Source organism: Sebastes fasciatus, chromosome 3, assembly GCF_043250625.1.
Source record: "Sebastes fasciatus isolate fSebFas1 chromosome 3, fSebFas1.pri, whole genome shotgun sequence".
In the NCBI taxonomy this organism is placed as follows: domain Eukaryota; kingdom Metazoa; phylum Chordata; class Actinopteri; order Perciformes; family Sebastidae; genus Sebastes; species Sebastes fasciatus.
The window spans coordinates 40,126,550-40,147,628 of record NC_133797.1 but is presented as its reverse complement, the minus strand read 5'-3'; the positions used below and the strand labels follow the sequence as shown (position 1 = coordinate 40,147,628).

The 21,079-nt window shown below is 41.7% G+C and overlaps 1 protein-coding gene across 1 annotated transcript in view; it reads left to right on the top strand.

Moving 5' to 3' along the window:
* The window catches only part of mfng (MFNG O-fucosylpeptide 3-beta-N-acetylglucosaminyltransferase), a 513,815-nt gene that overhangs the window by 419,542 nt on the left and 73,194 nt on the right, over positions 1-21,079 (top strand). The gene's annotated exons all lie outside the window — the stretch shown is intronic.

Sequence of the window (21,079 nt, the reverse complement as noted above, 5' to 3'; positions counted from 1 at the left end):
AATAACATTGATTATAGCTGATTCATATTACCAATTAATCAAATTACTACATTATTTCTTGTCAGCATTTTTAGGAGGGAAGAGAGCAGTGGAGAGTATCTTGCTCACAGTTTTATAACAATAATATCTCTGTTTTACCCAGGCCCAGGATGAAACATGTTGTGGACCGAGTTCAGTTTATAACGAATATAAAACCATTCAAGTCCATATGAGAGCACCACGACTGTGCTGCTACTGAGTAAAGCTGAAGGAGATATAATATAAAATGTAATATAATGATAGAAATGACAAGTTAGTCTATTTCAGTCTGACAATCATAAAAAGGGCAGTGGACAAACACCAGAGGCCTTACTCATTTCCCAGTTTCTACCTCCTTGATTCCTTTCCTCGCCTCGAGTGTTGAATGCAAGAGAACGTTCTTATTAGTCACTCCAGATGTGAGGACTTTATATGTCTAATTTCAAGGATAGGCTTATTTTTTCAACTAATTATGTCACTTGATACAAAAAAAAGTCTAATATCGTCCAGCAATTGTCCTTTTATGGTAAATGTAGTAAAGCTAATAATGTAATTAAAACTGACTATTTGCTACTAAATCAAAATATTCTGATATATGCAGTGTATATATATATATATATATATATATATATATATGCTGAAATAATTGATTGAATTAATAAGTATGACCTTTTTTACAGTCTAAAAATGTGCTCTACCAAACGGTTGAATTTTCTTTTAAAGGTAAAAGTAGAAATGTTAAAATAATAAATTTACCATTTTTATGAAACAAAAAAAATATAAACATCCACTGTTGTTAACATCATTTGTTAAGATCATACATTTAATTTTATTCCATTATGTATTTGATGAAACCATCATATCAGTATGATTTCAGATCATTTCTGAGATGTTTTTTTATCTTTCTGTAAATATGGTAAACATCTAGAATAAATACATAGAAATAATAACTAGTACTGGTAATACTACTACTACTGTATTTCCATGGAAACAAATTGACTATATGTTGGTATACTAACACATTAGTAACATAATAACAGTACATGGTTTGTGTTTTACTTTTGGTAGAGGCCTATATCAAAATAAAAAACATTGATTGTTGGTATTATTGTCCGAACGACATGAAAAATACAAAGAGAGAATCATTCCATTGCTTTTGTCTTCATGAGGACATTAAAGGGTTAAAATAATACAATTATTGTAAGATGGTGCAATTTAAATCATTTCATATTTCAGTGATATTGCAGAGGGGTGTATCAGTTTAGTTATATACTAGGCAGGCTATAGTAACGCTGCTGTGTTGATAATGACTATATGGACATGCTGCTAGTCTTCTCTTGTCTCGGCCCACTCACACCGCTGCATTGTCGCCTAGGCCACGTCGGTTTATTCATGAGCCCATGAGCAAAGTACTAGAGTAAATGTACTTAGTTACATCCCACCACTGCTTGTGATCCCTCGTCACTAGTTATGGTCTTCTCGTGTGGACATGAGCTGTGAGCAGGTCAACCTCAGATTGTTTCATTTGAAGGATGTTTAGAGGCGTGCAGTGTCACCGCCGTGCTCCAGCTGTTTTCCCAGTGTCTCCCTCTCTCCTGTGTTTCCAGTGGTCCCCCGTTAGTCTGTCTGTGTGTGTGTGTGTCTGTGTGTGTGTGTTCTTGTACACCTGTCATTGTGAGGACCACTTTGAGTTTTAGACCTTCAGAGTGAGGACATTTTTGGAAAGTGAGGATTTTGGCCAGTCCTCTCTTTGGGACCTTCAAAGGCCTGTTTGAGGGTTCAAACTTGGTTTTAAGGTCCAGGTTACAATTAGGTTTAGGTTAGGGTTAGTGTAAGGGTTGGGATCAGGCATTTAGTTGCGATGGTTAAGGTTAGGGTAAGGGGCTAGGGAATGCATTATGTCAATGAGTGTCCTCACAAAGATAGAAGTACACGGCTGTGTGTGTGTGTGTGTGTGTGTGTGTGGCTTCTCCATTCACTCTCCCGCCTCCCTGATTGCTACCAAGCTGTTTCACCTGCTCCAAGCCACACACCTGCAGTACATCATCTCATCAGCCCTGCAGTGTTTCAACCTCAGCTCTTCACACATCCAGGGGTCTGATCATTGTCTCAGCTACCGCGATGGTAGTTGCTCACCTCAGTTTTTCTGAGAATTATTCCTAGTATTGTTTTGGAGCCTGACATTAACTGTTCTTTCCCCCCGTGCCTCAGGATCATCCACCTTCCTGCCTGCTAGTTTGCTCGTTCCTTAAATAAACCATCTTATCTTCACCTCCCTCTTGTCAGTGTCCTGCGTTTGGGTCCACCTACCTGCATCGTAACATGCAGAGGTTAAAGTATCTGGTATTTGACAAGAAAAAAAAAAAACAGGTCAAGAAAAACTCAAATAAAAACTAATTTGTACAACCGAATATATATCTATGATAATGACTGTCTGTGAATGTCTAATACCTCTACTACTGTTTACTTAAATGGTGCCCTTTGTGCTTTGATACTGCACTGTATGCTTTAATGTGTGTGTGTGTGTGTGTGTGTGTGTGTGTGTGTGTGTGTGTGTGTTACAGCTTCTGGCTGCTGCAGTAGCTTGAGGATAATCTATAATGGAAAAAGAATTGGTCATGTGGAGAAAATGGATTTTCCACCTTGCCGTTGCCTCGTAATGACTACTGCAAGGTATACCTTTGTGTTGGTCCGTCTGCTGTTTGTAATTGCATGCATGTACAGTCAAGATGAGTGTGTGTCAGTGTTGATTTCATATAAGTGGTTGTGAGTATGGAACGTCGGCCAGAGTCTCTATATGTGCCTGATTGCATGTGTTTAAACGTACAAATGTGTGATTTTTTTCATACGTGCGATAATATGTGAGTGGGCGTGCACATGCGGAGGAAAGGTAATTGCTTCTCGCTTAATTCCTCCCTCCATCCGTCCATATAGGAGCTCAATTCAACAAAGGAAGAAGGGCAGCTGGTGCGAAGAGTCGTTTGTCAGCCATGTTGAAACGTTCCTAATTGGATTTCCTTGGCAGCAGTCTGGGATGAGGACCCGGGGAGGGGAGCTGGAGAGAGTGAAAGAAAAATGAGACAAGTTAATTTAGTCTCCTTGAGATGAACCCCCCCCCCCCTCCTTGTTTGATTTAGCCCCACTTGAATTTAAATGAAAGGCCACAAACTCGGACAAAATGCACTGTATGATATGATGCATTCGTGGGAACTTCGTATTTATTGCATGCTTGTCGAAGTTTACCTGTTTATGTGTTTGTTTTTCTGAAAATACAAACTTTGCGATGATCGAATGTCTTCCTTTTGGATGAAGTTTGTTGCCACAGTCAGACTGGCAGAGGCAACAAACACTTGCTAGTCACGTTCAATATGAGTGATTCGTCATCACGACCCAGAGCTTTCATCCCACCCATCTAATCAGAGACTGATTTGCACTTTGGACACCAGGTGAATGCAGTTAAGTATCTCCGATGACAGAACAACAGCTGTTATCTCGCCTCTGATGACCTGAATGAGGAATCACTGCTAAAGAGCCACTTTGAGTGACCTTTTCTTTTACTGCAGCAGTTTATCATCAATTGAGTTTCATGGCTCTGGGCACTTGGGACTCTTTGAGCCTGGGCCGTAAAGTTTAATTAACACTTCTGCATTAAGGGATTAATGACGGCTACGTGTGTAGCCTCCGTAGCTATACGCGAAAGGATACGGAGTGGCTGCTCAAAAATGTAACTATATGTCGGGGCTTCGAGGGCCACGTGAGGATCTCTGATTAGTCAGCCTGGCCTTGTTGTGTTTTCGCCTACAAGTTTCTGATGGTGCAAGATAATGTGAATAGAATATGAAGCAAGTTGTAAAAGGCTCAGAAATATTCTTTTTCCGTGACAAACGCCAAACAAAGTCGTCTCCACTGCAAACTTGTGCTGACGGTGACTTCTGCGCTCGATCCAACACATTCTCACTCCCAACTTGTCAAATACCGCCGCTTGGTCAGAGCCCCTCGGCATTGGAGACCAACGCACAGGGTTCCCCTCTTGGGTTACCTTTGGACGGACCAGGGACGACGTGTCAATATACGCTCGTTACATGCATAATGTCCTTTCAAAATAAACTTCCGTTTTCACAGGAAGTTAGATTTAGGCAAATAACCACTTAGGTAGGGTTAGGAAACGGTCGTGGTTGACGTTAACTTCACTGACTAGCGACTCACGGGACTCACGGAACTGACAATACCGATGAGTCCCGTGACTAAAGACTGACGTGACAAAATAAGTCAACGTTACTTTTAGTTTCACACGGCACACAAACAGCGGTCTCCTGGTTAAAAGTCTTGTTTGACCCATCCACCTCCACTCCCACCCTGAACGGACTCTCACACTATTAATACTACGTCACTTGCTCCGACTGTCGAATAACGCCACTGGTGGATTCATATTGGAGTTAGTTGAAAGCCCGGTTCGTCACATACCGTCGCTAAAGAGTGCCTCCGGGCGTCGGTTTCCGATGTCGAGGGGCGCTGCCCAATCAGCGGGGTTTGACGAGTTGGGAGTGAGACCGTGTTGCTCGATCACAGTGAGTGAAACCAAATAGAGCAACTGCACGGAATAGTCTCATATGCAATAATTGGAAACCAATTGGACCTTCCCACCATTTCATCTTTAAACTTCACAGTTTGTTTTCAGTTCATGGAAATTAATTGTAAGATTTTGGTCGCCTAAAAAATTTCTTCAGCGTTTGGTTGTACTTAGCTCCACCCTCTCGTGTCGCATCTGGTTGCAAAAAACCAAGATGACGATGACCATAATGCCGAACTCGAGGCTTCAAAAGGGCAGTCCACAAACCAATGGGTGACGACACGGTGACTACGTCCACTTCTTATATACATTCTATGGTCTAAACCAAAGTATCGGACATACTGAATGATGATGATGATGATGGCGCTAGATGAAAAGTCTGTGGATCACCCAAGTTCTCACAGTTCATCCTGAGGGTGACACGAATAAAACTCAAAAATCCCACCCTGAAATGGTCATTTTAATATATTCTATATTTTCATATTAGGCTTTGGAGATTTTAGCCCTGTAGGACTGTAATGAGAAACAAACACCAAACAAACTCGTATTGTGTTGGTCAATGCATGATCTGTCTCTCTCTCTCTCTCTCTCTCTCTCTCTCAGTAGACCTTAAATGTTTTTTAGTTTTGTTTTTTTCCATTTACGACTCCTTGCCAAGGCCAAAGGGCAGAAGGCGCAAGTCCAAACAAATAAGACAATCCAACACAAACAGGCAGCCAGACAGATTAACAGCACCGGCATAATTAGCTCCTAGAGCAATGTGCATTGTTTTGTTATGCCTGCCAGTGGTCAGGAATGCACACGACGAGCTGCTGAGAGAAAGTCATTCCGGTGAAATGGCTCGGCTTGGCACTCATCTGCCTTCTCTGGGTATTACTGTTATTGCTGTGATGAGAATTACTGAGCGTCTTTGGTTGCAGGGAAGATGCTGATGCTCTCTCTTGGTGGTTTCACAGATGAAGTTTCACAGAGCAAACAAATTACTTTTACAATTTAATAATTCAGTGAAAATCTTAAAGTAATAATCTCTAAGATTTCCATTAAATAAATGTCTGTTTAGTCACTGAGCCGAATAAGGTAACACAATGCTGATTGAGCCTATATGGACCACTGATTAAGGTATTGCAATATTTATATATTTGCAGTATTAGAACTGGAAGTCTGTGGCGATACTGCTAATGCAAACCCAACATTTCCTACTGCTGCAGCTTCACATTAAAAACAGTTTGTTCATCAAAAGTGTGTCTACAAAACTAAACAATCGTCATTTTGGAAATTTTTTGACAGAAGATCATTTTGACATTTTGCAGGGAGTAATTGAACAGTCAGGAGCAGCAACAGTCAGCTGTTAGATGGAGAGCTACAGGCGATAGGCTGAACAGCGAAGTAACCAACTACTTTCACTTTTGCAGACTCATGCAGTGTGCAGCATGAAATCAGATCATGGTTGCTCACAGAACTAGAATGGCTCTCGGAGAGCGCAGACCTCCGCCAAGGTGCCTGACTTTAAAAACAGATCACAGCTCACCGTGAGGTGGTCGGCTTATTATTAACACGGTGTGTTTCCGTGTAACGTATTGGCGGATGCCTCTCTCATTCAGCAGCCATGTTATGTCTGTATAACGTTACACTACGTTGTCTCTCATCCCGTCATCTAGCATTTTTTTCTTTCTCACCGCAGACGGCCAGCAGCTGCCACACACACATCCACACACGCATGATTATGACACAAATATAAATGCAGCTAAAAACAAGGTCAACAAAGCTGAACAAGAGTGACGAGAGAAGATAAATATACATGTCAGGTGCCTGTAACATTCCCTCTGATGATGATGTAGAAGGCTTGTAGGATTAAACTGTGGTGCATGGCCTATTGCGGTGAACATCTGCCTTTCAGACTCTTATAAGTAAACGTTTGGACGGGACAGGCCAACCTGATTTTCTCTGTGCCTCCCACACTGTGATTTCTGCCTGCGCCACTGCCATGTTGATGTGTTTTTAAGAGCTTGAAGTACAGAAACAAGAGAATATAACATCCGTGAGTCTGACAACAACACTTCTGCGTGTGTGAAGCACGGACCTTTCACAGTAAATGGTGCAGTGAGACTATTATGCATTCTGAACTATTGTTTCTAATATGAGAAGCTTTTGTCATCTTTGTGATTAATGTCCTTTGTTATGAAATAAGTACGTGATAACGCAACACGCTGCTCTGCTTTGCGTCATGGTCTTTGTTCACACTGTCAGTCCTTTGTTGCAGTAATAACTGGCTCACTGCACACGTATTGCAGAACATTAATCACTGGACACAAGGTAAACTAATTGAAATATCCCAGATGAACCGTTCAACGGGTCTATAGTAATTCATTGTCTCTCCAAGACAAAGTTTGTTCTATATCACCATGTCATTCAAACGCAGTTCAAGGTACTTTACAGGATAATAAATAGATAAAACTGAGAAGGTGAGATGAGCGTGTATATACATCCACTAGGGCTGTCAAAGTTAACGTGATAATATCGATATTAACGCAAATTAGTTTTAACGCCACTAATTTCTTTAATGCATTAACTCAACTTGTAATTATAGGTTCAGCTTTAAAGCTATAGAGTGAAGAGAATCATATGAACCTAGCAAACCTAAGGAATCCATTGGTAACCATGTCATGGCTTGTCAGGAAGGAGGTTAAATAACACTCCAAACTTTATACATTTTGTTGAAGAAAATTGTCATGTCCATTTTCAAAGGGGTCCCTTGACCTCTGACCTCCAGATATGTGAATGTAAATGGGTTCTATGGGTACCCACGAGTCTCCCCTTTACAGACATGCCCACTTTATGATAATCACATGCAGTTTGGGTCAAGTCATAGTCAAGTCAGCACACTGACACACTGACAGCTGTTGTTGCCTGTTGGGCTGCAGTTTGACATGTTATGATTTGTGCATATTTTTATGCTAAATGCAGTAACTGTGAGGGTTTCTGGACAATATCTGTCATTGTTTTGTGTTGTTAATTGATTTCCAATAATAAATATGTACATACATTTGCATAAGGCAGCACGTTTGTCCACTCCCATGTTGATAAGACTAAAATAATTGACAAATATCCCTTTAAGGTATAATTTGAACATAAAAAATGTGCAATTAATTAAATGGTAATTCTGGTTTATTCCAATCTGGATTTTACCCTCAATAGTCAGTCAGAAAAAGGAGCAGCCTGACCATCAAACAGACTTCAAAACTAGCTTCTAAGTTAGCCAAACTTGGAAAAGAAATCAAGACAATCTGTAAACATTCTTACCCAAAGTAACCATCTGATCTCAAACATTCATCACAGTTTACTGATTGAGTATATTGATGGTACAGATTATCTTCAGATTAGATAAATCCCATCATGAGAAGCGTCAAAGCCGACAGCTTAGTTTATCCTACACTGTCGATGGCCGTTTTCCTGTTTTCGATTATTTCATCCACGCTGACAGTGGAACAGTTTAGCGTGTTATTATTACAACAGTTGACTATTCAGACAGACAGATGTGCACAGACAGATACAATTCCAGGGGAAAATATGAACGATTAAAACAAAGGATGTAAAGAACCAATAAATATGTTTCTTCATGTTGAATAAAATCACTACGTTGTTGGACAGCCCAAACAAATGTGAATGAAATGCCGGAGATGTTGGTGTTATTAGGGTATATTTCCAGTGTGAGAAATTAGCATAAAGAGACGTGCAGTGTGCATACAGACAAAACTCTATGAAATCTCTCTCTCAGAGATCAGTGCTCCATTCAGAGCTCCCGCTCATTCACTCAATCACAGTCTGAAATCAAAAGCACAACTCTGAAACAGATTATTTATTTGACTGTCGGGCATCATGTGGGTGGATGGAGTTTATGGAAATATGAAAAGTTAACATTGTCAGTGGGTTACATATATTAAAATGAAATACATAGTCGACTTCCATGTGCTATAACACAAAAAAGCTCCATTGCACATTACTGCATGCGACTGCTTTGCTCTCTCTACTACAAAACATTTCTGGAAACATATACAGACTGTTGCATATTTTACAATCTAATAGTTGTTTAAATTAAAGCAATTTTTAATTTTCTATTCTCTGCACATAGCTGAGGAGCCAACCTTTGTCAGCAAAGTTTTCTGTCTCGACTTTAAGAGGGGTTGACCACCAAAGTGAGAGAATAGGCGGCATGCGTACTTTATCTACTTTGTTGTCCTGTGGTCTTTTGGAGCCTCCAAAACATACAAGAAATGATTTAAGGAGATGAAGGCCAACAGCCAACTCTGGCTATAGAAGACGGCTCTGTTATTACGTGACTGTAAAAGTCAATTATGAATGAAATGTACACATTGGGTGCAGTGAAACAGAACCAGAAAGAGAATGGTGCAATAGATTGCACTCATATTGCCATCACCGCACCCTGGGAACACGGAGCTGGAGACGTTTTAATTAGCTCGGTGTGACACCAACATATCGTCAATGCATCTCATATCAACTTTCTTTTGCAACAGAAACAGTATTATTTCTCACCGTTGTCTTTTTGTATTGGTCATGCATACAGTATACAGCACTGGATGTCTACTACAGCTACTTTATTAATCCCATTATTGAAATCTTTTGGATATCATCCTGTCAACGCATGATTATATTGTCTTTTATTAACAGTTAAAGGAATCTTTCTGATACCTGGCTGAAAAAAAAAATGTTTTTAAGTCTTCAATCTGTTCATGGTACCAGATAAGTATTAAAATAGACACATGACTATTAAGTCCAATATTGTGGTTGGAAATTGTAGTAGATAAAACATGTTGTAAGGTGCAGCCATTATATTTATTTAATTAAATATTTAGTGCATTTAATGTTCCTAATTTGGTAGCAGCATGCGTCCATCTGTTTTTATCATCCCTGCAGTAAATTGCTCGTTCCAGACTGTCAACCTTCTTGAAAAAGACATAATGCAAAAACACATTAAAATTAGAGGTTAAGAGGCAAATTATCATCATCAGTGAACATGTTGTAAATATAAATGTTTTTGTTGTTTCAACTTCATTAAATGACCGTATGCTTTACCGGTTTGCTCCATCAGAGGCAGTCAACGGTAACAGCTCTGTGTTGTTTGCAACATTACCAAAGTAATATCTCTTTAAAATCCACCATATGTGTGTCATTAAAATTGAAAGCAAACTGTTTACGTGTCGTATGAATACTACGGACGAATGAAATGGTTTAACAGCCGCGTATATACGATTGTGGATAAATGAATTACACAGCTGGTAGTCGTGGTTAAGCGTGGACTCAGACATGAAAGGGAACAAACATCTTCTAAACACTTGAATGAAATGAAAAAAGCAAAACGCTCAATCAGTTTTTACATGTGGTAAATCCAGAACCTCTTATGGTGCTTTTGAAGATGAAAACAGCGGCTAAAGAATGGAACGATTCCGGCACTAGAGCGAGGAGAAGATGCATATTAAAAGCCATTAGTCATCAGTCAAGCACATAAAGGCTTAAAAGTGTCTTTGAGGTAAGAACGTCCATGTGTTATTTCAAGGTGGAAATAGATGCTGCAGAGGGTATTGTAACTCTGTATATACAATATAAAGTTTGCATTAGCTTCAGCCATCACACTGAGGAAACACATGTTCGCTCCAGAGGTTTCTTTCCTCTTTTTGTAGTTTTCCAGTTCATTTCTGAGATGAATGAGGCTCAACAAAAGGTACCACCGTGACCTGATCTGTCCTCTTGGCCTTAGTAGCCACTGTGGGATAAAATGCTAAATGAGTAGGTTGGTGTAAAATGGCAAATTTGAGTCGAGCTGAGAATCATGAAGTGATACCTCTTCCTCACTAAACCCTCATTATGTTTCCTTCCCTCAGTGTTGGTTTATTCATTCATCCCATCACAGGGATTCCTGTCTTTGTTTTTCCCCTCCCTTCTGAGGTCAGTGGCTAATCCCTGTTGGTGATGAGTGTTGGAGACAACTTGTTTTGACTCATTGGTGTTATATCTAAGAATCATCTGGAAACCAAAACAACATGATTTTGATTTTTCAAAATAAATATTCATGTTTTGGCCTCAAGGGAGAACTTTGCCTTCATACATGTATTTTTCCCCTCTTAAAGGGATGCTAAAGCCCAGTGAATTGACTCATCATACCACAGCCCGGACGTATAAATGCCACGATAGTGCGCAAGGCGTTTAGAGTGCAATACATACGCCTATCTTGATTTCCGCATGTCATTTGTTCGCCATGTATCCTGTACTGACAGCAATGTAAATGCATCCGTGCATAAATGCTACAGTAACAGTTAGTAACTTGGTATAAAAAGCTCAATTGCTCAGACCACATTAAGAGTTGCATATGGCTACTTTCTATTAGCAGTGAGTACGCGGATGTGTCTTGGGCCAGATTGAAGCAACCGCCTACTCAACTAACGTCCTCTGCTTAAAGGGACTGTCTGTAACTTCTTACACGTATAAATCAATCCGGGTCGGTGTCCCTTGCGCGCTCGCATGTGGCTACGCTGTTCAGACTCAGACTCCAACACAAACTACACCGAAGCACCAAAACCGCAAAGTTCTATCTAGTGAAGCCCGTCTGTTAAACAGTGTTGGCCGCGGTCGGAGGACGCGGGGGAGACCGTAGCTTTGGTCTCCAGGACCGGAGTCTCTGCTGTACTCGGCTCCTCTGCTCCTCTGCCTGCCTTCACTCACACACCGCGCTCGTTCTCGCTCTCTCGCTCCACCTCTCACGTGCATGCGCGCACACTACACACTGCAGAAGAGTTAGTTTAGCTCTGAGAATATCTAGTGGACGTTTGTGCAGAAATAACTGCTGCAGCTCCTCAAGACCAACAGAGGTTTCCCGTGTCTTGTGAAGTGACGGGGCTCCACAGAGAGAAACGTTATCGTCTCCGACCAAAACTCCGGCGTCTCCCCTGTTCCCTCCGGCCGCGGTCGGGAGGCTGAAGCAGGAAAAGTCAACACTAGGAGCAGCATTGATTCATAGAGAGACCTTCGTCTGGTCAGCTAACATTACTGCCAAGCAGCTGAAATATAGAGTGATATTGTGCTTTTAGCTGACGTGTGTCGCCTCACTGTTTTGAGCATTACTCGTTAATGTCTATGCAGAGCGAGCACAAGCGCGAACTGATGTACTTAGAGCTGTCCACTTGTGACAGGTGCATGCTGGTCATCTAATCAGGAAATGATTTACACCGGTGATGTCAGGAGAAGGCATTGAACTACCAGAATAAAATAACTCTAAAAGGGTTGATCTAAAATAATATGATCTGAAATAATTGAGGATAGATGCATTTGTGTATAGCACAAAAAAGCTTTCTATATGTCTTTATTGTCTGTGATCTTGTGTGATGTGTACCGTAAATCTGTGACCAGGAGGTGAAACTGCAGGTTGTGTGAGGAATAGGCAGAAGGACGTCCAGCGTTACTGTATGTATAGACATGTTTGTCTTAGTGTGTAGAACCTGTTTCAATGTCTGTTAACTGCTTAACATGTCAACCAAATGAACCCTGATAGCACGCACGTCACTGCTCATGTCCTGGACTCATCCGCGTTCAGAAACGTAACCCATGTCATTAATGAACCCTTCAGTGCAAAATTCCCATCATGCCAATTTCCTGTTGGCCTCTCCATGGATGATTATATGATTACCGTCTGTCTGGCATCCTCTCTTGAATCAGCGCTAAGCTAATGGCATGTTGTTGGGCTGAGTGCGGGGAGAGAGAGAGAGCCACTTGAGTCTCGGCTGAGCAGAGCAGGATTTTTACAATGCGAGGCAGATGCTGTTGTTATTTGCCGTCCCAGTCTTTTGACACATGTCCTCATAATCCTGTGGAACAACAGGGATTTAAGAGGGTTATATTACAGAGTGGAGTTTGAATGGTTTGGGTTTCAGCCTTGGTCATAGTGGTGTGCATACTCACAAGCCTGCAAACAAACACAATCGCTGCAGAATTAGACAGAAGAACTGAGATTTAGCACAATATTAATCTTAGATAATTGCATGGCTTCACGCTGAACATGCTACATGTTTGATGCTCATAATTTGGACGGAAGAAACTACAGTATTACTCTTCAAAATATCCTCTTTTTTTTGCATTTGCATCAAAGCCAGCTCACAGAAATCAAGGACAAATGAGAAAAAAAATCACACATGGCCATGTCAGAAAGTAAATGCACCTGGTATGATGTTTATTACCCGTGCTGTTGGCCGCGGCCCCTTATTTAGTCATGCCGACATATGCTGCCGTCTTCTGGGAGTGAAAACGAGGTTAAGACACTTTGAGTCATCAAGATAACTGCTGTTACCTGTTGGAATCCAGCCTGTAAATAAAGATCTCTGAGTCGTGTTTTTGAAGTTTTAGGAGATCTCTTAATCCAGCCAAGTGAAATCCTTCATATCCAGCATATTAGCATGTCTCTGTGTGCTCTTTGCACGGGTAGAAATCCTAAATTATGATTCAGAGTGCACAGCTGAGGCTCACGAGGCACATTCACACTCAAACGTGTATTCAGTAAAACCCTGGAGCGTTGACTACTTTAGGTGGGACAGCTGGTCAGGTGAGAGCTGAGCCATTTGCAGGTGTTGTCAAATAAATACACTGAGACAACCGCAGTCTACGTCCTTATCCAAGGAAACTGAGCTAGAGTATATTCTGAGACAATGTTATATGAATTTTATCTGATACTATGAATCGCAAATATGGTTTTACAAATAAAAAAAGATAGATTTTTATCACATTTGAATATAAACTATGGTCATCGTATCTAGTGACATTCAGTGTTCTGATAAGTGAAGCCAATGCTGCAGTGTCTTATACTTGCATTCTCTCTAATAGCCAGCAGGGGGCGACTCCTCTGGTTGCTAAAAGAAGTCTGATTGTATAGAAGTCTATGAGAAAAATGAAGCTACTTCTCTCTTGATTTATTACCTCAGTAAACATTGTAAACATGAGTTTATGGTCTCAATCGCTAGTTTCAAGTCTTCTTCAATACAGCATGATGTTCATTTAGTAAATTATGGTCCCATTTAGAGTCAAATAGACCATAAAGCAGGGGATGCTTTAGAGCGGTGCTACATTGTGATTGACAGGTCGCTACCACGGCGTTGTCCGCTCTGGGAGTTGTCTGTGTTTTCATCTTAGAACTTGAACATGAACTGAAAACACACTGTGAAAGGGTTCAAGTTCTAACCTTTTTGGTCAACTAAAAATGTCAGCATTTGGTTGTACTTAGCTCCACCCTCTCGTGTCACTTCTGGTTGCAAAAAAAACAAGAGTTCGAACTCGAGGCTTCAAAACTGTAGTCCACAAACCAATGGTCGATGTCACGGTAACTACGTCCACTTCTTATATACAGTCTATGGCTACATTACTAGACTGAGTGATTGAACTTCAAGAAAACTCCATTCTCTTCAGATAGTCTGGTGCTTTGGTGTGTTTTAGTTTTTTTTTTCGTGCCGCACGATTACATGCAAAGATGCGAATACGCAACATCTGCGTCTTTCACGTAAACGTGAATAAAGCATCAAATAGCATATATTAGATAGAATAGTATATAACAGTATAGACACCACAGCAAGTAAATGTCACTTCCGGAGAGCACTTTGCTTCTGACAGCTGCTAAGAAATCCTGAGCCATGTTTTGGTTTTTTTTTTCTGATTAACTCATATTCATTTCATGCCATGTATGTAACATCCTTCATGCTCTTTATGCATCCAGAGACTTGCTGCTCCAGTAGACTAGTACAGTACACTCCTGAAGTAATGGTTGCTCGGTTGACGGGTGGCACTGGGAATGTGCTGCTGATCAGGTGGAGTGAGTTTTTCAATTCAAAATATTCAATTGTGTTGCTCGGGATCATCCGACAATGAAAAAGGCTGAAGGGATCTGCTGTTACATGGGAAGACATGAGCTGAGAAACACTTAATTAATCCCAAGTGAGCACGTGACTCTGCCACATAGCAACCATAAATGAATTACCATCAATGACGAAATGGAGAATAAATGTTAGAAAGATGCACAAAGGGGTTGCTAATGTATTGAAATGTAATATTCCTCTTATATACTAGCGCTTATATACCGTGCTTGGTACCAGACTGATGCTTCACGGGCTGAATGAGTCAGAAAAAACTTTAGCATGCAAACATAACTTTGTATTTTATCCCGTCTGGTCTCATGAAATGGCGAATGGTGAATGACACGATAATTTGCAAGTCATTTTGCGTGCAATAAGAGTGGCGTTCTCGCTTTTGCCGTGTCATTTGTACGCCATGTAGTCTGACTGCAATTTGCTACTCTCTACAAATATGCCACACTCAGAGCAAGTGACGTAGCAGCATCAGCCCAGCAGCAACAGAGACGCTGCCAGTGTGGACGCCACACGCGTGAAACACACAGTTGTTCAGCGAGGCAGCCGCCACGCGCTGCTCACGCAGGCAGTCTTGCCCAAACGTTAATGATGCCTACTAGTTGATGGACACATGCTGGGCGAATGGGACAACACTCGTGACACCTCGTCGTTCTCAGGTAAAAAAACAAAATAAGCTGGCTGACGACTGGACTGTATGTACATCTGCTGTGTTCCAAGATATGTAGCACACAGAGGAATTAGCATTAGCTTATGACGAAAACCATACCAATGTTGAAATGGTGGCTGACTCAGAAGGCCCGTGAGTGAAGTATTGTGTAACAACGTAAGCGTATCGTTTCATGGTGGAGGTTACCCCACATGTTCCCGAGGACACATCTGGAAGCTCGGCTGTCTCCAAGCACTACAAGCTCCCTCATAAAAGACTCTCACTGCCCTCAGCGGAGCGAGGCGATAAGAGCGGTGCGCATAAGAGTGGCTAACATGCTGTAATGATTCCTGAGGCATGATGGCGGAAAGATGGCTTCCTCGGGGGTTGTGGAATGGCTACAAAGCTACAAAACACGGATATCACATTATTGAGACAAGAGTCTGAGGAGGCCGGCTGGTTGTAAGTCCTCATCTGGGAGGAGGAGGTGGAGGAGGAACAGGAAGGGAGGGGGGGAGGAGATGAAGGACGGGAAATGTGGGGAGAGCAATCCATCAGAGTTTTTGTGTGAAACTTTGCTTGGATGTGTGTGTGTGTGTGTGTGTGTGTGTGTGTGTGTGTGTGTGTGTGTGTGTTTTATGGATGTGTATCCTCTTAGGAGAGGAGAGCTCTGGGAATAACTGTGGTAGGATGAGACAGAGGAAGAGAGCGTGGGCACAGAAGAGACAATTGGTAAAAAAACATGACAGCAACCATTTGTGTACGTCTTTGTAAGCGTGCACATGCATGCAAGAGTGTGCATCCTTATAGGTATGTGTGTTAGCGAAGCAGTATATTCTCAATTGAGAAGACAACTGAGGGGAGATTGAGCGGTAGAGACAAGACAAAGAGTGAAAATAGATTTGAAAAGAAAGTAAGAAAGTAAGATTAAAAATAGTGGAGAACAGTTTGGCAAAAGGTGGATAGAACTCAAGAATGTGTTTGTGTGAATATTTGCACGCGCAAGTGTTACGGAAGCAGCTTGCCGGTACATTAATCATATATGAAACACTTCCACAATTATACAGTGCCTCGGTGTAATTCTAATTATCCATTCGAGGATGGCGACGACTCACCAGTTCGCCGCAGGGCTGAAATCAAAGACGACACAAAGAGAGAGAGGCAAGAGGAAGACAAAGTAATGAGGGAGCGAGGGAAAGAAAAAGGCAGGCGAGAAGAAGAAGAAGAAGAAGAAGAAGAAGGCGAGGGGGAGAAAGAAAACAATGTGTTAGTTAAATGTTAATTAACCAGAGACAAAAAAAAAGCAGCACATAGGGCACTGCGTTATGAAAGCGAGGATGAATAAGAAAAAGGGAAGTGTTGAGAAACGGGGGAGAAAATGACTGAGTGTGTTCACAACAAATACATGAAAGTGTAGAGGAAGTGAAGGCAGCGGGGAGGGCTTAACCTATTAACGCAGGTTTGTCATGCTGTAAGCCTCTTAGGAGGACCTTTACAAGCCGAGAGGCGGTGAGAATGTCAATTTAGGCACTTTCTCTGCTGGTAATTACGCTCTATCTCTGGGCTAATGGCTTATTTTGCATGCGGACGGACAAGGAAAAGATATTAAAAAAGAAAAAAAGATATTCAAGCAGAGGACGCGCAGAGGAGAGGGAAAGGATTCTTACAAGTAGTGGAGCCACAGCGGCTGTCTACTCGGTTGACAGTGTAAAAGTGTAGGATATAGGACTAGATAAGCTACTGTCAAATCCTCTATATTATTCATGAGGATTACAGTACTTTTTGCAGCAACTGTTTTTTTTTTAAGCTCGAATGAAAAGAAAGCACAAAACAGACCATTAAGGCTTCTGCTAAAGCAGATGTGCCTTTTGAAATCAAAATTGCAGACAGATGTAACAGCTGTGCAATATTTTTAGGCTTCAAGCGAGTACTTCCTTCACTTGTCGAAAAAGCAGCTCGAGTGTCTGCTGTAATTTTATCTAATTGTGGGAAATTGTCATTACAGTGAGACCACGGCCCCGGTGATGAGCTCCTTCAAAATGTGTTTGGGACAGAAGACGGATGCAGTTGTTCCATGGACAGCTTTTGGCTCGGGATCACAAAAGGCCCTGATCAGACCTGGTATTAACATGCGTTCCTCAGTGATCGGATCACAAGTGGACAGCTTTAAGTACGTCTGTTCACACCTGACATTAGAATGCGTCTCCACATGCGTCTCCGGTGACCACTTGTGATCTGATCTCACTTCCCCGCTCTATATGCAAATAAACACGTAGTAAACACACGGCTAATACAGCAGACGTTGTGACGTAATATTACATGAATGACAGTAGTAATATCCTACATATTCCTGAATTCTGGTACATTGTATTAACATCACAATAAAAGTTATTGTCCCCGGGGACCTCCGCACCGCCGGCACCGCTGCTTTTGCCAGACAACAGCGCAGTATGGCGCTCCGGAGAGCCGGGGAGGACAGAGACCAGGGTGGCGGGCAGTCGGGTGTCAGCTCCACGCAAAGCAGCAGAACAAAAACACCGACACATCTCCGACAGTATGATAATAATGCACTTCGCATGTCTAGTCTGTAGATATGTAGCCTATAAACAAGATATATTTTAATAAAATACAGTTGTACTGACAGGATACGGTAGAGCACAGAGGTCGTTTCCATGCTGACAGGCGCCCGTGTCTGCATATTTATTCACCTGAGGGGCGCGGTGATCCCGCGGATCCCAGCTGGACATCAGATGAGTAGGAGGTCCTTAATGTGGCCGGGACGCATTCGCGTACCATCTGCTAAAAGAATGTGGTCATATGTGGCCCAGACCACCTCTCAATGTGGTCTGAAAGATCCGATCTCAATGCATCTTGAGTGTGTTCACACCTGTACTTAAAGCTGTCCACTTGTGATCTGATCACTGAGGACGCATGTTAACACCATCAGGTCTGAACAGGGCCAAAGAGACAACAAAAATTACTACGTCAATGGGAAATTTATACGAGACATTCTTCAAAGTCACAATACCAGTACCCTTAAAGTGATACTGATACAGATAGACAACTTCATTTGATACCCATTGTGAGAGAGTTGGAAAGCATCTCCTTCACTCAAGGTGAAAAGAACACACAGATGGTGTAAAGCTGGACAAAACAATCTAATACGGGAAGTGAATATGCTTATGTTGTGCTTTTATTTTGGTAAACCCTACTAATCTCTCTCTCTCTCTCTCTCTCTCTCTCTCTCTCTCTCTCTCTCTCTCTCTCTCTCTCTCTCTCTCTCTCTCTCTCTCTCTCTCTCTCTCTCTCTGAGGTCTCCAGCTGCCATCAATCACATAGTTGGACCAAACCAAGTGGCAGGGAAGAGAGAGGGGTGTGGGTAGTGGGGGGTTCTTTGTTAAATTGGGATTGTTTGATGTTTCTTAAGTTTATAATGCTTCCTAGTTAACTTGTGATAGACTGTAGAGTCATGTGTATTTTGTATATATTAGTATGGTGATGATTTATTTATTTGGTGTGTTCAGGTGCACTTTATTGTTGGGAGGGTCCATTTGCTAATTAGGCCAGCTGGAAAAGGAGCCTGGGAGTTGAGAGCTAATTTGTGAAGAGCAAGCAGGTTGAATGTCTTGTCAGTCACTGAAGTCTGTGTTACCTGAAAGAAACCTGTTTCATTGTCCAGCTGCCTTTTTGAGATTGTGATGTTCTTTTTGTCACTTGCTAAAGATCACCAGTAAAAAGAGCCGAGCTCTGTGAAAAACTGTTTGACTCATCGGCTCATCTTTCAACAAAGTCGTACACATACTCCGCCTGGTTTTTCATCCTGGTTGTAAGGACGTACCACACTCCAAACCTTACACCCATCATGTGATTGGAAGCATTCAGTTACATAAAATGCCGCCACCACTCCTCCCCATCCAACGGATTTTTACACAAATACTATTCTCAGTTTTTCCTGAATCCTTCCTTATTTTCATCAGATGCACACTCGGCACACTGAATCCCCAACTCCATGAAATACACCCATACTTGCAAACTTTCAAAACTCCAAAAAAGGGAGGATTTCAAAACCAAAGCAGGCTTCTGGGGTTCCTAAGAAAGACCCGTTATCTGTGAGTGCGGGTGATTTGCTTCTTATGTTAACAACTACTGACATTACATCTGGTATAGACATCCATGGTTTCAAGGTGTACTGTATCTCTATTAGAAACACTATCGTAGCATAGAGATATGGTAATGATTGCAGCCTTGAGAGGCTGCTGGAAAGACTGTAGACTCTTTTTAGTGATGCAAACCAAAAACAAGCACCTATGCTAATGTCCAGCAATTACATCGAAACTTATATGGGGGAAAAAATGAAAATGGACTGAACCCAACATTACAACAGTTATTAACTGCGAGACAAATAGAGAAAGGTCAGTCTCAAAACAGTTACAGTGATATAAAAGCAGACCCGGAGGAGGTTGCTAATTAACCCCGATGTCACACTGTGATCCACCTTCCCACCTTCACTGCTAAAATCCAAGCCAGGTCTGCATAATGCACTCACCCCAAAGAGCACCGCAAAATATAACATCACATTTACATACCGTTTTCATTTGTAATGTAATATTTGCATAATGTCTCATCTGTAAAATGCAACATTAGCATTCTTCTTGAGTTGATACTGTTTCGTGCACAATTGTTGTGCTTCCTTTTGTGATTGCCTGAGCTGGCAGAGCAGCTTCGATGCTAAATAGCAGAGATTCTCCCAACTATCTGCAACTCTACTGAAGGGATGAACACCTGTTTCTATGATGAACATCAATCTACTTAGAAATCATAGGACAAAAACAACTTCACAATCATAAGGACGGCTAAGGACGTCTTGGAAGTGTCAGACGGCAACCTCCAGTATCGGAGGCTTGTCTGGTTGTAATTCATATGGCTTCTTTATTCTTGTTGAGCCTAATGCTGTTTTGATCTCTTGTGCTAGGTTAACTAGTGCTGGATCCCTGTTATGTGAATGGACAGACCCTGGAAGCTTCTCTGAGAGCTCATCTATTTTTCAGAGTTGGATAAACCTGCCTAGTTCTGTCATGTAAATATTTCATCTCCCCCCGTATCCTTCTATCTCTCTGGGAGGTTCCCCTCTCCCTTTAACTCCTATTGTACCCCGTGATTGTGTTTTCTGGCCTCTGCCTCTCTCACTGTTCCTGTCATGATCTCATGTCTTTTTCTCTCTAGTGGTATCACAGTTTCTCTCTCATACACACAGACTTGATTCATTTTCCAGCCTGATGAAGCAGCCTGGTCATTGGCTGTTATCCAGCTCTCGTCTTATTACAGTCAAAGTGGATATATACGTCATTTTATCAACTTGTATCAGACTTACTAACCAAGGAGATGCAACAACATTATTAGGTCAGTGGCACAGATCACAGTGGTCTGTAACTGACTGAAGCTCACACAATGTCGTGCATGTTTGGAAACATCCCTCTGATCATGTGATTACCAGCTATATTAAAAGCCTGCCTTTATGACCACTGGGTTAAAATAAAACTGATAAAACATGCAGGAACTGCCGAGGTCGAACTTCTACAAACTAGTTTGACAAACTATTTTTGGACTGACGATTCAATATTATTGAATTTTCTATTACATGTGTGCGTGCTCAAGTGGCATTGACAGACGCCCACCAAGCACAGCAAGGGCAACGACACACACCTGTTTTTAAAGGAAGTGGATTTGCTTCAAAATAGAATGACCTGTGCCTCTCAATATATACTGTATATATACAGTGGGCGATTATAGGGGGGGATGCCATCCCCCTTGTTAACCTGCCACCCCTCCTCTCCATCCTCTAGTAGCAGAGAGAGTGCAGGGCAGAGTGGTTGTTTAGTTGAATATGTTGATCTTTTATCTGACTGAGGTTTGTGCAAGCTGGGTGCA